General features: G+C 42.9%; 1 protein-coding gene across 1 annotated transcript in view; it reads right to left on the bottom strand.

Moving 5' to 3' along the window:
* FNBP1 (formin binding protein 1) overlaps positions 1–14637 on the bottom strand; it is a 2646599-nt gene that overhangs the window by 1220218 nt on the left and 1411744 nt on the right. The window lies entirely within an intron of this gene.

Raw genomic sequence — 14637 nt, 5'->3', positions numbered from 1 at the left:
GATGGTCATGGTTCACTCTGTTCTCCACTTTCTAGGGGAGAACGATATGATGTGGTCTATAGACCTTCAAGATGCATATTACCACATAAAGATGGACAAACGCTCAAGAAGGCATCTCCGCTTTCAGCTAGGGGACAGTCATTATCAGTTCAGAGCACTGCCCTTTGGCCTCACCACAGCCCCCAGAGTTTTCAACAAAAGCATGGCAGCAGTCACGGCCCACATGAAACTACATGAAATCCGGGTGTTTCCTTATCTAGACGACTGGCTCCTCTCCACCCCTACAAGGCATCTACTGTTCATAGGTTTACACTAGGCTATCTGCCCTAAGGCATTTATAAGCCTAGCCCAAAGTTTTGCGGCTTACGCCACCCCTTATGTTAAAAAATACTGTGCCCATTAGTTTGCTGTGCCTCTGTCCAGCAGTGACACAGAGATGATTCCCAGGGTAAACCTACGATCTCCCATCCACCTGTCAAGATTTCAGAGCCAGCGAGGTGCTCTGCCTCACATGGACCGGGATTTTATTCCACAGCATAGGGAGTCTCTGGGTGACAAATCTATCCCTCCAGCATGTCCTATTTATATCCGTGCTAAGGTTTAAGTCGCATGCTCTAGTGGATCTGGTAGATATGGATTTTTTGAGGTGGAGCATGTCCATTAATTCTGGGTTGGACATGGCCTTGTATGTCAGGCACAGGTCACCTCTGAGCAGACGGTATGCGACTGAATAGAGCTGGAGTTTCTTCAGTCTGGCAGCATATGACAGATTTTGGAGTCCCTTTATCCTTTTGGTGAGGAACTTTTGGGGTCTCTCCAATTGCTGCAGGTGTCGGGTGAGATACATCCCAAATGGGGCATTGTACTCGATCATTGGTCTGATAAGTGAAGAGTGCAGGGGAACAATGACCTCACTTGATCTGGATGTGAATCCCTTCATGATCAGGTGGGCAGTGTAGAAGGTCTTTCTAACCACTTTAGCAATGTGAGTGTCAAAAGAAAGGCCACTGTCAACCTGGGTCCCCAGGTCCCTGATAACCTCTTCTGTGCTTAGTGGAAGCCACAGACTTCATCATACACCTGTTCAGTGCTCTGGGCATAATAGTCAACATAGAAAGGTTTCAGCTGTCTCCCACTAAGGACCTAGAATTCATAGGAGCCTGCCTCAACATGGTTTCCTGTATAGCTCCTCTACCCTTTCACAGGCTCCAAATGATAAGGTCTCAAGTTCAGCTCATTTTAGTAAACAACAAAGTGCCCACTCCACTTGTCCTTCAAGCCCTAGCATCTATGGTGGCAACCATCACCTTGGTTCCCTTGGCAAGATTTCACATGAGGATACGTCAAAGGTTTCTGGCTTCTCAATGGGCCATTCTATCTCATCTGAAGACTCAACCGATCTTAATAACAGGTCATTGCAAAAAGGGTCAATCCTGGTGGATACAGTCAGAAGAAATCCTAATGGGCTGTCCCTCTGTTCCCCCTCAACCCAAAATCATAGTAACCATGGACGGCTCCCAGATGGGGTGGGGCATTATCTGGGAAGGACAGTCCAAGACACTTGGTCTCCACAAGAGGCCAACTTGCACATCAATATCCTGGAAATTACAGCAGTGCTCCTAGTGTTGCAAGCCTTTCAGTCTGCTCTTCCTCTGGAAACACTTGAGATCCAGTCAGACAACATGTCAGTGGTATGGTACATCAACAAACAGGATGGAACCAAATCCTACCCCCTTTGCCAGGAAGCTCAGTATGTGACAATGGGTGATATCTTCCAACCACTTTCTTGTGGCAACGCATATCCTGGGGAGCTCCAGTGTGACACCAGATAAGTTGTGCAGGCACATTCTACTGCCTCATGAGTGGTCTCTCAATCCCAAAGTGGCAAAAGTAATCTTTTGCTGCTGGGGCCAGCCTTGCTGTAATCTCTTTGCCTCACCAATGAACAACAAGTGCAGCAGCTTCTTTGGCTTAATTCCCCCTCAGGGGGAGTCCCCAAGAGACCTGCTCCTTCTCGATTGGCCCTCGAGTCTTCTTTATGCCTCCCCCCTTTCCCATCATACCCCTCTTCCTAAAGAAAGCCCAAAGGTCGCAAAGCAAAGTGATTCTCATTGCTCCTTTCTGGTCCAGGCAAGTTTGGTTCCCCTTTCTATGACCTCACTTGATTCACCATATGTGGATTCTGGACACAGCTCCAGACCTGCTGTCTCACCCGCAGGGATTGGTGCATCCCAATCTATGCACTCTCAAGCTCAAAGCTTGGTTCCTCCAATTCCATTAGCCGCCAGGCAGAATAATAGTACTTTCCCTGTACAAAAAAATTCTTCTGGCGTCCCACAGGCCTTCCACCAGGAGACTGTATTCCACTAAATGGAAGACATTTTCAGTTTGGGCCTCTGAAAACAATTTAGACCCCTTCTCGGCATCTGTTTTGGAATTTTTAGCCGCCCTTTTTAACCAGAGAACTTCTGCGTCCATCATTAGAGTTCAGTTAGCAGCCATTTCTAATTTTTACAACAGATTCCATGACCATTCCCTAATTTCTCATTGCCTGTGCAAGATCTTTCTCAAAGGTGCCTTACACCTAAAACCTCCATTCAAAGATCCTTTATATTCCTGGGATCTAACCTTAGTTTTGCAATTTTTAGTACTGCCTCCCTATGAACCAGTGGTTACTTGCCATCTCAAATTCCTTTCCAGGAAAACTCTTTTTCTAGTAGCCATCACTTCCACCAGAAGAGTCTCTGAGATCCAAGCACTATGTGCGGAATCCCCTTATATCATTTTTCATAAGGATAGGGTGTCGTTAAGAACTAATTTCTTCCTTTCTTCCTAATGTTGTCTCTGAATCTAATATTAATCAAACTATTGAGTTACCACTTGTCTTCCCCAAGTTTTCCAACAAAGGTGAATATTGTTTGCATTTACTGGACGTTCACAGGCAACTACATTTTTACCCTGACAGGACTAGAGAGTCCAAGAAATCAGATCAAATTGCTTATTTCCTTTTCTGGCCCAAAGGTGGGAAAAGCTGTGTCAAAAGTGTCTATCTAGATGGCTAAGAGATTGTGTTACTTTCATTTATGAACATAATAACCGAAAGTTACCTGCGCCTGTAAGAGCGCATTCAACCAGATCAAGTGCCACATCAGCTGTTTTTCATTCAAAAGCTTCCATGGATGAAATACGCACAGCTGTAACTTGGGCTACACCTTGTACCTTTATCGCTCATTACAAATTGAATATGGTCTCCAGGGGAAGAGTATCCTTTGGCTCTATGGTTCTCAGGAATAGCCTTCCATAAGGCCCCCCAGGAAATAAAGTAGCTGGGGGCTCTGTCCCATTCATCCAGAATGAAGAATGAATGAAGAGTGACCCATCAAGATAAAGAAGTTATGTACTCACTGTAATGTTCCATCTGTGTTGTCGATCTTCGTTCATTCTTGACATCCCACCCACCCTCCCCCTCCTGTAGACTTCCTGGGGTATCAAACCCTTGTACTGGGTTTCCATAGGGTTTTTACCTTGGACATTGCTTCTGCTTACAATTTCTGTGTACAGTCTTGCTATGGTCTGCAAACTTGATCTGAGGCAATGAAGGGAGGGTCATTGTGGTTAAAGTCTTAGCTCGAGAGTTTTTTGGCTGGTGCGAGCTGTATAATGGCCGAGCCGGTTCCGATCCCCATTTGTCAAGAATGAATGAAGACTGACAACACAGATGGAACGTTATGGTGAGTACATGACTTCTTTTGTTTGTTTTGCTTGCTGGTGTTACTTGGGTTGTTCAAGTTGATTGATGAAATAATTGTCAGTCATGTGGTCTTGACTATGCTGGTTTTGACAATTTAGTCTGTCAACCAACTGAAGTAGACCTGTGCTATGAATTAGTGGGAATCCTGTAAAACTTCTGTGGCAGAAAGACATTTTGCCTCTTATATTCCTATGTTCTAATCCAAGAAAAAGGACATCTGTCTGTGGAAGCTGGAGTCTTCAACTCCAAATATGGAAGTGGAAAAAGGGATGTGGTTTTAAATCGGCAGTGCAAACAAGCCAAAATGACTTCAGCTTCCTGAGGTCAGATCTCTTAACTATCAATGACCTGACCTATTACGTGAGTATTTGACCTATGGGACTCATTCACTTCTGAAACACTGCTACTGTTGAAAAGTACTCATGTGCAAAAAACTGGCTTCTAAATTTATAGGTGCTTTAGAATCAGTAACATGAAGCAAAGCATGCAGGGTTTCTTTTTTTTTTCTAGTTCTTGAATCAGAAAAAGGACATTTCAGTCAAACAGCAAGCCTGCAAAAAGAAGCAATCTTATTTTATTCAAAAACAAAGTCAGGATAGGACTTCCATTTAAAATGCTTGGCTCAACTATGGCCACAAATAGTGTTCATACAAAGAATGAAAATGCAGCACTCTAGGCACACTTAAACCCCAAAGCAAAAATCTTAGAATTAAGCAATGTTTCAAGACTTTCTGGGAATTATCTTCAGATTTTTTTTTTACCGTTTGAACATGAAATTAAATACTTTGCTAGCAGTAGACCTACATGTGCAAATTCTCAATGTGACACTGACATGAAGCTTTCTGTCAGTCTCCATGTATATTCTTAAAAATGTAAAGGTTAGCTCTGTAATCTGAAAATTGCTGTCTGTAATATTTTAAAAGCAACATGAAATGGAAGACTGCATACTATATGAAACAGGGCATCAGTAAAGGGTGCCTCCTCAGAAAATTCAGAAAGTACAGTTGTGTACACTTACCATAAATGTAGATGTTCGAGTGTATTCACTGTTGCAGTCATCACACTTGGGTTATCTGCCTGAAGGCCCTCAGTTGGCATGAATACCAGAAACTTAGTATTTCTGCTGCATCAGTTGCTGTCGCTCCAGGACTGACATCAGGTCGTCATGGGTATAAAACAGGCAGCCGACACCATTACATCAGTTTTTCTTGCCCCAAATGTCAGGAGCCCCCCCAATAGGGAGCTAAGTTATGGTGGGAAAAACACCACCAGTAAAAAGTAAATACAACTATAGCCCTATAAGGGGTGAGTAATGGACATATAGAGGAGAGAGAGAGAGACAAGGGTCCTGGAGGGTGGGAAACAAGGACTACAACATTTGAACATCTACATTTATGATAAGTGTACACAACTGTACTATGTTCTTCGTGTTTCGCTGTTGCAGTCATCACATTTGGGTTGATTCCCAAAGCTGAAGAATGGGTAGAGGCAGGTAAGAAGAGTTGGGGCTGGCTAGTATGCCCTGCAGGACTGCTGTTGCAAAACCCACCCTGGATTTGGAAAAGATAGGCAGGTGGTAATGTTTGGTGAAAGTGTGGACAAAACTCCAGGTAGCAGCTTCCAGAATGTCTCTGGTAGGGGCTCCCCTCTGGAATGCTGTAGAGGTAGAAGTTGCCCTAGTGGAAAGCGTTCTGACCCCATGAGTGGTTGGTTTCCCATGGTGTTTGTAGCAGAAATGGATACAGTATGCTATCCATTTGGAAATTGTTTTGAAATGGCCTTGCCCTCTGCCCCTGGTGCAAAACTGACTAGTAACTGGTCAGATTTTCTGAAGATCTTAGTCCCATCAACGTAGACTCTGAGCTGTCTGTGCACATCTAATGAGTGCAGGATCCTTTCCTCTTTATTTTGAGGATTAGGGAAGAAGGTTGGCAAATGGATGGATTGGTTTAGAGCTACACTGGACACCACTTTAGCATAAAAAATGGGTTAGTCCTGAGGGAAACCTTGTCATCATGAAAAATAATGAAGGGTTCCACAGCCATAAGTGCTTGTAGCTCAGACACTCTTCTAGCTGAAGTGGTGGCCAGAAGCAAGGTTGTTTTCCAAGAGAGGAATTTTAACTCTGGTGATGCTGCGGGCTCAAAGGGAGGTAGCATGAGCTTTTCCAGTACAAAGTTAAGGTCCCAAGCAAGGGTGGCGGCTCTCCTTGGTGTCCCTAAGTTGTTTTCCCCTCTCAGGAACTGTTTGTTGGGAGGGTGAGAGAAGAGAGGTGGCTCAGTGTTGTAATGAGCCGAGATGGCAGAGGCATGGATCTTAATGGAAGAGAAGGACATGCCTCTGTGGAGTAGATCTGCTAGGTAATCCAAGATTAGAGGTAAGGAAGGCAGTGCTGTGTCCTCTCCTTTAGAATGACTCCAGGAACAATACCTTTTCCACTTATTAGCATAAGATTTCCTTGTACTGGGTCTTCTGGCTTCAAGAATGACATCCAGCACCTGCTTGCTTAGGCTGGTCACTGGGGGAGAATTCAGGGAATAAGCCAGGCTGCAAGATTCAGGGTTTGCAGCTGCAGATGCAAGATCTGTCCCTCCTGCTGAGTGAAGAGGGTTGGGATCTGGGGTAGGTGCCAGTGTGGCACCAGTGACAGGCTGCGCAGTAGTGGGTACCAGTGCTGGCATGGCCAGTCTGGGGCAATCAGGACTGCCCTTGATCTGTCCAGTCTTATCTTGAGTAATATTCTTGTGAACAGAGGCAGAGGGCCTCTGCATAGATTCAGAGGCTTACCCACTAGAAGGATGGGGCATCCACTTTCCAGGCCCTGCTGTGAGGTGTCCTGGTGCAAAATTTGCTTAGCTGGTGATTGTAGGGGGGGGGCAAAAAGATTTACCTCTGGGATCCCCCATTTCTGGGTTAGAAGGCTGAAAGTGCTGGGGTCTAATTGCCACTCGTGTGGGTCTAGGAGATTTCTGCTTAAGTCGTCTGCCAGAGAGTTTTGTTTGCCTGGCAGGAATTGTACTTGCAGATGAATATGCATGTCCGAGGCCGTGTTCCACAGGGCCACGGCCAGCCTGCAGAGTGGGTAAGAGTGGGTTCCCCCCTGCTTGTTGATGTACCACATAACTGCAGTGTTGGATGTCTTTATTAGCAAGTGTCCTGGTGAGAGTAGGGATCTGAAAGCTGTCAGAGCATGCTGAACAGCTAGCATCTCTTTTTGGTTGATGTGCAGTTGAATTTGACTTGGGCTCCAGTGGCCCTGAATGCACTTGCCATCCAGATGTGCCCCACAGGCATAGTCTGATGCATCTGTGGTTAGGGTCTGGGTGGCGCGGGGTTGAATAAAGGGAAGTCCCTTGTTGTGGTTGCATGCTGCTGCCCACCAAAGAAATTCTGTCCTTAGACAAGGTATGATAGGTATGACAGTTTCCAGGTCCTGAGAATGTTGGCACCAACGATTTTTTTTAAGTACCATTGAAGTTTCCTCATATGCAGTCTGGCATATGGCATAAACAGAATGCAAGAGGCAATGAAACCTAGGGCCTGCAGGATTTTCCTTGGGGATAGCTGGGTTCTGGTGGCCATTTGAGTGAAGTAGTCTGTTAGATAGGCTTGCTTTTCTGGAGTAAATAATGCCATCTGGGATGCTGTGTCCAAGCTTGCTCCCAAGAATACAATCTTTTGACTGGGGACTAGTTTTGATGTCTTTTCATTGATAGTGTACCCCAGGGAGGTTAGAAGGTTCTTTACAAATGTCAGATGCTGCAACAGCTTTTCCTGACTGTTTGCATGAATCAGGCCAATTGTCCAAGTAAGTGTAAATTTGATTTTCTTCTCTGTCTGCAACAGGCAATGGCTGGAGCCAGGCATTTTGTGAAGACTCTGGGAGCAGTGGATAAGCCAAGGGGAAGTGCAGAAAACTGATAATGCATAGATCCTGCCCTGAAACGTAGGTATTTCCTGCATGAGTCCCTGATAGGGATGTGCAGATAGGCTTTTTTTTAGGTCCAGAATGTCTAACTAGGCATCTTTGGTCAGCATAGGAAGAAGCTGCTGAAAGGTGAGCATTTTGAATTTTGGTACCACCAGGAAGGTGTTTAGAATAGAGAGATCTAGGATTGGGCGCCAAGTGCCCTCTTCTCTAGGTACCAGGAAAAGTCTGGAATAAAACCCTTGACCTATCTGTTCTGCAGAAACAGGTTGAATAGTCCTTATGGAGAGCAGGGATTGAACTTGGTTTTGTGCCTCTGCCCACTGGTTTGGAGGAAGGTCTGGGAACCCTTTTGGGGTTGGCAGTGAGTGGAAGTAAAATTTGTACCCCTGGGATAAATGTCGAGGACCCATCGGTCTTTGGTGATGGAGGTCCAGTTTTTTGTATGATGGGCAAGTTTTCCTCCTAGGAGCACAAGCACTTGGGCAGAGGAAAGGAGAGGAGTTGAGAAGTCATTGTGAATTCTTTCCATAAGGGGGTGGCTTAGCACTTCCTGTTTTAGAAGAGGAGGTAATCCATTGCTTACATCTCTGCATACCCTGAGACTGTAATTTGGGGGGGGGTCTGTTTTCCCTGGGTCTAGTTTGAGATGGCTTTGAGGGGGCTGGAAAGGACCAATGTTTCAAGGGACAATGCCTACTGAATCTTGGATGCTGCACTTGCAAAAAATCTTTGACTGTCTGCATAGACTTAGCTTTTTCTTCCATCTTTTTAGAACCTCTTCTGCTTTGGTGCCAAACAGATTGTCCTTGTTCAAAGGCACGGCTAGTAATTTTGATTTGACATGGTTTGGCAAGGTCTGCTCCTTAAGCCAAGCATGCCTTCTCAGTACAGAACCAGTGACTGCTGCCCTGCAAGATGCTTCTAGGGCGTTAAAGCCACATTGCAAGGTATGCTTGTTGACTTGGCTTGCAGAATGCATAAGCTCCTGTAATTCTTTATTTTCTGCACAGTCTGTAAAAGTAGATAATTTTTGTTTAATAAGTTCCATAATATGTTGCTGGTATTTCAGCATGTGAAACTGGCAATTCAATGCCCTAATGACGAGAGTTGCAGAGGTGTATACTTTTTTTTACCCCATCTGTCTAAAGCTCAGGAATCCCTCTCCGAAGGGGTGGGATTCTTAGCTGTAGTTGCTTTTATACCTTTAGGCCCCTGGGAAATGACCTCTGGGTCAGCAGTAGGATTTTTTGAAAAGAAATTTGTGAGAGTCAGGGACTCTGTAGTGTAGTACCTGTCTGGTTTCCGTGAAGCAGGGGGTAAAGTATCAGGAGTTAGACTGGATTCCATAAAGACATCATCCACAACATCCAGCATAGGAGGGATAGCTAAAGGTCTATGTTGCGGCAAGTCTAAAAATTCTGAGTCTCTTTTTGGACTGAGGATAATCCTGGCATTCCCAGTGGAAATGCTCTCTTAAGGTATGTAGGGTTTCACCAAATGAAAAATCCTCTGGAGGGGAAGCAGAGGGAATGGAGTCCTCTGCATCTGAATCCTCATAAGCATATAAAGGCATGTCTTCATATTCAGAAACCTCAGAGTCGTCGGACTCTTGGTCAGTTAAAGCTGCTGGGGACAGGTCTTTTTCTCTTAGCAGGAGAAGGCTGGCTTCCCCTAACCATCATAATCAGGTCTTCTGCTTTTTTAAGCATTTGATGCTGTGGCAAAGAAGCAGGTGCTTGAGTTTGGGTCGTCGTTTTTTTAGGCGTAGCTCATACTCTTGGCCTTAGAAACTTGGTAGTTTTAGACAGAACTGAAGATGCGAAAGAAGTCGGTTTGTGTCAAGTATCGGTAATCAGAAGAACTTCCTTGGAAGCCAGTGCCTGCACAGCGGCACCGGACCCATCCAAGGCAGAGACATCCACAGGTTCCATAGTCAAAAAAGAGTCTCACAGCATACCGGACTCCAAATGGGTCTCGGTAGCGGCCTGCAAATCCACTGAAGCGGGCATCAGGGGCTGCGAAAGCACCTCACTGAGTACCAGCTAACTGGCAACTAGCTTAACGGAAGCGTCGTCGGCAGTTTTGGACCTGTGCGGTCTGTCTCTGTCTTTATCCTTACGTTTTTTTCGGAAGATCGGTAGTCGGATGGCTTACCAAAGCCATTTCGGAATACGGAGATCGAGAGCGAAAGTATTTAGCAACAATAAGGGCCCGACGACGAATAGTTCAGGCGTTGAACAAAGCACAAAACCGACAGCAAGGTACGCCGTGGTCTGGGCCTAAACAGGTGATGCCGTAAGAATGGAAATCTCGGTGTGGTATTTGCTTTCCACAGGCGAGACAATTGTTAACTTTTTCTGACATTGGTTAGAGCAAGAAAAAAGGATCCCCAACGGGGTACTTAGCTTTAGTTTGGAAATAAAAACTCAGGTAGCGGCTGACAGGCACTTGTGCGAACTGCTTCGGGCTCCTCGACAAGAAAGACTGATGTAATGGTGTTGGCTGCCTGTTATACCCCTGACAACCTGACGTCAGTCCTGAAGCAACAGCAACTGATGCAGAAATACTAAGTCTCTGGTATTCGGGCCGACTGAGGGCTACTTGCAGGCAGATAACCCAAGTGTGAAGACTGCAACAGTGAAACACGAAGAACATCTAGTCAACAGCAAATGCAAGGTGACTCAAAAGTTACATCATCGGGATAGGAATCATTTCAAATGTTCTCTTTATCAAAATTATTTCCCATTATCTTCATTGCTAAATTGACAGAAAATTCCAGTTTTATCCTTCATAGTTATCCTGTGTTTCATACTGAAAGTGCTAACAGAAAAAAAACATAGTTCTTTAAAGGGCATCTGTCCACAGCTTCTCTAGTGGTGAAGATTTACAAGATATTTTCTGTCATGTGGAAAGTTTATCTAAAAAAGACCTGAAGCCACTAGAATGCTCCTCCTAGGACTAGAACACATGATAATCCGTTCTGGCTTTGAAAAATATGGTTTCTCAACTGGCAGACATGATGCACAAGACTCTTCAGTGCTTTCTTTATATAAAACAAAAGGATAACATTTTCTTCTGTTTTCTCCTTTTAGAAAGATTTACTTCAGCTAAAATAGCACAGAAAACAAATCCTACAAAGTAAATAAACCAGTAAAATCGCAGGAAACATATGGCTTGTACAGACAGCCCTGTAACAGACTAAAAACATATCCACGTGCCTAGATTTACAAAATGTCATTGGGGTAACCTTTGAGTTGATATTTTCATCAGAGAAAAAAATTGTTTATTTTTAGTCTGTATCCACTACACTGACACATCAGTTTAGAATAACAACAAGTATATATATCTTGGCCCAACAGTCCAAAGGAGTTAACTACTTCATTAAGTGTACAAAAATGAAAAAAAAAAAATATCCTAAGCCTGTAACACCTGTAGAAGCCAGAATCTATTTGACGGCTCAGTGATGCTTGTTTATACTGACTCTCCCCCTTGAAGCCAGAACTGGTAATTTAGGCAGTCCTGATCCCTGGTGTTTATCATACCTCAAATAATTCCAACCAGTGATACTAGGAAGGAGATACCCATATATGTAGTCAGAGGCCAGGGAAAGGAGAAATTATGCTCATTCCTAAAATGTTGCTGGCAGAGTTACAGTTACAATCATTTAACAACTATGCTTTGCGAGAAACTTAAAATTATACAAAAAAGAATTAATAAATTTGCTGCATTACTAGTTGTACCTAACACACCAAAGTTCTGAGGATACACCGACAATAACATTTATAGGAAAAGCTGTGTATTAAGCAGCTTATTTATTCACACAAACATTTCTGAAAGAAGCCATATATTGCTGGCATTATTTCCAAATAGTTGCTAATTTATTTATTGCCACAGGGTCTCATTCGGTTAGGGCTTGGCTTTCTTCTTCAGTTGTGTGGTGCTCTTTGAGCCCCAACTCCATTTCGTGCTGCGGATTCTTTAAGTGACTTCATCCAGGTGTTTTAAACCCTCTGTGCAGGGGTTGCCAGGACTTCCCATACTGGTGACAATATATCTTCCGCAGGGGATGATTTTGAATGACAGCCAACAGTGATGATCTTAGAGGTTAACTTGACATGCTGTATCTCTCTTTTCCCTGTGCACACCCTATACTGTTCAGAGGGCTAGTGTGCAAACTGCCACATGATCAGTGTACATGCCTCCATATGACATGAGTAGATATACCCAGAAGACAGCATCTCTGTGTATGATCCCAATTCTTCCAATTATTTTGTCATGGTAATGTGCCTGGGAAAATGTACTGTCCCTCCTCCTAAACAGAGGCAAGCAGGCTAAAATTTATCATTTTCTCTTTCCCTAAGGTAGCAATAAAAAGGTAATCAAGCAACTAATCAAGCTAGGGTTGACTGAGTTGTAGTCAGAGATTTAGCTGGCTGGCTATTCTTTCCTTATACTTACTGCAAAATGCATGCAGCTAATCTAATAGTTCTTAGCTAAAGAGTGCCTGTCTCGCATATAACTGTAAAAGGACCCTTACTGAAGTTACTTCTGTTAAATGGAACTGTTTTTCCATCACTGCATAACAATGCTCATCTCTTACAAACATGTATTTTGGAATATTTGCAAAAATCTACAATTGCCAAAGTCTCACTAATTAAGTAACATATTTTAACATATCGCAAATTCATACTCCCAACTATGCATGAGCAAAGGGAAGGAGAGATGACTATTTGCTACACTAATGTACAACACTGCATACCACTCATAATGTGATTCTATAATACTCATCATTACCGAAATACATTGTGTGTGCAATGCATATTCTGATTCTGTCCAACAATGTTCAAATTCAGAAGAATACAATGTATGGGGATGATATAGTGAAAAAGAAAATGCAAAAAATCAATCAGCATAAATGAAAGAAGACTGGGCAACAAGCACTTATTTTCTTCCATTTTTTGGCTCAGGGGCATGCCCAGAGCAACAGCCATTGTTTAAAGGGTCGCTATCAAAATAAGCAGAGATGTACAACAGTGTCCACAGTATAAGCTGTACTTCACACCCATGCAACGTGAATAACGTAATAAGGAGGCAGAATAAGATTTGTAATCTCTAAAGCCTAAATACCTCCCAGAACCTTTACATTTGTGGGTGTTATGTAACATTGCCGGCATGGTGGAATAGACACACAGATCACAGTGTGCTGTGCTAATTTTACATACATTTGCTTAAAGTGCTGTGATTCTTCTGATCCTTCCAATAGCAAATGTCCTGCCCAGAAGCCACATGCACTTCCTTATTTGGATACATTACCAGAAGAAGTATACTGCACCTCCATTAGATTTGCCCAAGTTTTGGCAACTATTAAAGGCTCAGGGCAGCACCTTAGCCCTAGTGTTACCTGTTTTGGAATCTGGTTGGGAGGAGTCAACATCTACTTCTATATATCTGAAACAGAAGTAATGTCAGAATCTTGTACTATCTTTTATAACTGCTTTAGTTCTGCTGTAATATATCCATATGCTCTTACTGTTGGTGCATTTTGACCCAGGCACCTACAGAAGAAGGGAATTTTTAGCTGAACATTCTCCATTAACAAAGTATAATAAACAGTAAACATACACAAAGGCTCTGAGATATGAAATTAAGGCAAGGCAGAAGTGCCACGGTTTTCTCAAATCCAGCTGCACTATTCTGTTGCCAGTACAGGAAGTTATCCAGGTCCATAAAAGGTTATCAAATGCTTTCTCACAAAGGTGATATGCAGCTACATCTTTGTTAAGAGGGGGAGACATCCCAACTCCAGAAAGTGTGACACTAGGGGAATGTCATTTAATGTTAAAACCAAGTATCAGAAGATGATCGCAGCTACTGGGATATGTAGTAGGTGGCCATGACCAAAGAAGCTGCAGCTTGTGATCAGGCCTATCACTGTGTTCTCTAAGCAGAGTTAGGAAATATATGCATGGCTGATAAAGACAGTTGCTATAGAACACTGGATTAAAGACTTCTAGTCTATGAGTCCTGAGAGAAAAGGTCCAATCACTCTTGCTTTCTGAGCACCTGTTTTGCAAATGTTTAAACAACCACTGACAATGGCAACCATAAAATTTAGTATAAACAGAAATATAAAGTGAAGAGAGGAAATGGCACTCTGAACACTGAGAAGGTTGTTTCCTGACCGACTATCTCAGACATTGTACAACTAAACATAATGGAAGAAAAATGTGAAAATTTAGCTGTATTGCAGTTGTACTCTTCAGTCCAAAACAGACTAATGTTCTTGGCTTGTCACATGCCACAGCATGGACCTCCAGACTTTACTCATACTCCTTCTACTCTTACTTCTGAACTGAAAATACTAGCAGGAAAATCTCTGGAAGTTCCAAGCACAGCAGCAAATGCGGAGTGCAATTTTCGTTTTGAAAATGATGCTGATAAATACTGATGAGATACTGAACGTGAAAAGATTCCTACAACGGTACAAGGAAACCGCTATCAAACTAAAACAGGGACAAAAACTAGAGAATACATTAACTAGATATTTACAATTAGATATATGAAGCTTTAGATGTTTGTTCTCCTAACCAAACTGAAAAAGTCAGATTTATTTTTTTATTTTCTTAAAATACTTTTGGCCATTTATTAAATATTTATAAATCAGCCACACATTTATAATGCATGCTAAAATAGACTGTCTTATAGAAGAGTAGACTATATCAGCAAATGTGAAAAAGGAATACAATGAAATGGGATGCAAAGACCATTAAAAGTAATAACAGGTGAACTTAAGAAAGCAAGAAGAAATGTGGGTTAGTTTTCTTGGCATGCATGTTACTTGCAAAACGTGAACATAAAGAACCATGGCAACTATAATATATAACAGTAACAATTTAATAAAATCAAAATGCAGACGAGAACAACTTTTAAAACAATTCTTAAAATAAAATTAAAC

This window comes from Protopterus annectens, chromosome 16.part0 (assembly GCF_019279795.1).
Source record: "Protopterus annectens isolate FY-2018-M chromosome 16.part0, PAN1.0, whole genome shotgun sequence".
NCBI classification, from domain to species: domain Eukaryota; kingdom Metazoa; phylum Chordata; order Ceratodontiformes; family Protopteridae; genus Protopterus; species Protopterus annectens.
The sequence above is the reverse complement of the archived record's forward strand: the minus strand, read 5'-3'. Positions and strand labels throughout refer to the sequence as shown.